The following is a 3,126-nucleotide window of genomic DNA, read 5'->3' as shown; positions in this document are numbered from 1 at the left end:
TGCTCGCTTTCGTGCGCTGTTCTTTTCTGTGGCGGTACGCGTTAAAAGGCGTTGCTGCTAACTACAGCTTTGTGCTTGCCTGCAACAAAAGGAAGAAAGCGCAAAGTATGCCTCTTAAGTTCCCCAAATAAAAGAGCCTGCCGGGGATGAGTAAGAGCAGCGTTTCTGTAACGTTTAATTGCTGCTCGCTTTCGTGCGCTGTTCTTTTCTGTGGCGGTACGCGTTAAAAGGCGTTGCTGCTAACTACAGCTTTGTGCTTGCCTGCAACAAAAGGAAGAAAGCGCAAAGTATGCCTCTTAAGTTCCCCAAATAAAAGAGCCTTTCAATGCTCACCTGTTTGGTCAGGTGAATAATCTGGTGTTTACTTTTGGGTTTCTTTTAAATGGAAGCTAATAGCTTCAGCTCCTTCCCTTGAACTGAGTCTCTTTAAAAATGAAGGTGCTAAGTGGGCCACACGTATCCCAAGAGCCACCTGGTGAGGGATTTTTATGTATGATCTTTTTTATATCTGCCTGCTTTGTAGCATTGCTGAACTGCCCCGGCAGAAAGACTGCCAAAATGTTTATTTTCAGACTCTGAACGACCCTAATGTTTTCTTTCAAGCTTGCATTTGCGATTCTCATTGGAAAGAGACTTTGTGTTCTGCAATGCAAACCATTGCACTTCCACGAGTGGAAGTGATTACACACCTCTTGCTGGCATTTCAGTGCCTGGAGATGGGTTACGGCGAGGTCCGCACAGAAAGCAATCTGTTGTTCTTTGTCTTTTCCGATGGAAGTTAAACTAAAAAAAGGAGAGTTCCTGTGAGAGGGGCTGCATGGACTGAGAGAAGATACTGGCATGCTATTAGTTATCAGTGTAATTAATAGTGATTGTAACTGCATCCTCGAGTGAAAATCCTCTTTATTCTTTTCAGCTGACTTATTCATCTGATAGCAAGTACTTCAACATTTAAATCTTGGGAAATCGCAAGCATTCTTAAGAGAATGAAGAACACCTCTGTGATGCGTAAATCTCTGATGTAGATTTAAACCCTTTAGTCTGTGCCTGTGAGACAGCTTGCCAAACATTTTTTGCAGACGCCTCCAAATGGTAGAAGTTATAGGGGTTGTCAGTGCTAGTGATGTTTACCCTTTTTTTCTTTTCTGTGAAAATGGGAGAAGGTGACATACTGTTGCACAAAAAGATCAGAAAAAGCCTTCAGTCCACTGCATGGGAGGTCAACTGTGGGGTTAAATAAGCTGTGATGCTAAACAGTGAATGTACTCCTTTACTACTGCAAATTCCTTGATCTCCGTCTTCCCTTTGTCATGTTCTGATTTTGAGGAAGGGAAAAAATATTAACTATTTTAAGTTGAAGTCAGTATTTTGAGTTGCATATACTTTGGCAATGTTGAAATAATACAATTTTTTTTTTAGACCATAAAGAGAGGACCTTTACCCACAAAAGAGAAAGCTGGAATGTCTGCTAGCTGTGCATTTGTTGTTTTCTTTGTCACCTGTGGGCATGTACTCTTTACACAAATAATCCTTAGAAATAGTAGACTATTTGGGAGGGGAGGGAAGTGGGGAAGGGGGACAGGGAGAGATGTGGCAGTGCTGACTGAAAGCAACCAAGGAGGAACTCAAGACTGTTAAATAAGTGTTGTTGGAGATGTTACAGCAGTCCATGTGTCTTCTGTATTCAGACTGACTTCCATAAGAACAGTTCTGTTCTTAACCTCAGTTAAGTCATGGACTGACCTCCCTGCATACACATTTTCTAAGGGATTACCCTGAAACAGGGGTTGTTCTGTCTAAGATGAGCTTTTACTCCTCTTAAATTTTAAGTGCATCTGACCTGGAAGAAAATAATTGCTGAGGCAAAGGATGGTGCTGTCTTAGAAACTGATGTATGTTTCTAAGTCTCTGGTATCAAAGAAGAACGGAGGTACAGTGTCTTGTTACGTAGGAAGTTGTTTAGGCAACCGCATTTCGGATAATTGCCAGCAGCATTGTATTCCCTGCAGTTTCACAACTGAAGAAGAAATAATTGTATGAGGAAAAAACTTGGACCTTTGTGATTACATTTGTTTGGTTTGCCAACCTAGCAAGTGCTATAGGATATAGTGGTCTTGGGAATAAGTCACTGACCTGGTGTGTTCTGGGAACTCCTCAGCCCCTCGAGAGTGCTTACCGCCAGCTTCCAGTAAACTTCTAATGGCTCCAAGCTATTGAAATTACTTTGTATCTAAATTGAAATCTATTTTAAGTGACCAAGGTAGTTTGGTAGGCTAGTGACAGTGTTCTTGTGAACGCATTATGGCCTGCCCACATCACACATGCAATTATGGGACGACTGGTTTAAGTCTCCTTCCTACCTTGTGAAGAATTGGTGGGAGGAACCAAGAAAATAGAACAGTCGGTATAATTACTGTACATCCACTGAATGTTCTGCGAAATGTTTCACATTATATAAATTACAAAGTAAGGAAGAAACGGTTATATGTTATTAGTCACTTGCAGTACTTAAAATCAGCTCCCAGGGTAGTTCTAAAATGTTGTTGGTAAGTCTTACTATCTGCAGAATCTGAAATTATTTCTAGTACTTGTGGATGTAAAGAACTTAGAGTCACTTTCACTATAGCAAATGTGCCTTGCAGACAGACCGGTGAGTTATTAAATCTTGTTTTGCTTCTTGTCATGTTTTCTTAACTATTGTTGAGTCAGAATAAGCACCTACTAACCCAGGGTTTGTCAGTGGGCACAGCTGCTTGTTGAATCTCTTTGGTAGGTGTGTAATCCACAACCACCAGGTTAGGCTTATACTACTGTGTCTGAGGAGCTCTATACAGCAGCAAAAAAATCTGAAATTCCTACAGAAAAAAAACCCAAACCAAAAAAAAGCCCCCAAAACCCAAACAGTACTGGATTTGGTAGTGGGAACAAGTTAGAGAGAAATGTAGTGTAAGCTAATGACTTAGAATGACCCGATGAGAGAATTGATTGCCTGTGCCTAGAAGGTGGTTTAGTCTTTACTACTAATGTTTTGTTTAGGATTAGTTTTGTGTGTCTCAAAACTTGCAGCACCTTTGGGGCAATAGATTGGTAAAACTGAAGTGTCCAAGCTGTGCATAGTGGGGAAGA

This window comes from Egretta garzetta, unplaced genomic scaffold (genome assembly GCF_000687185.1).
Source record: "Egretta garzetta isolate BGI_Z169 unplaced genomic scaffold, ASM68718v1 scaffold127, whole genome shotgun sequence".
NCBI classification, from domain to species: domain Eukaryota; kingdom Metazoa; phylum Chordata; class Aves; order Pelecaniformes; family Ardeidae; genus Egretta; species Egretta garzetta.
The sequence above is the reverse complement of the archived record's forward strand: the minus strand, read 5'-3'. Positions refer to the sequence as shown.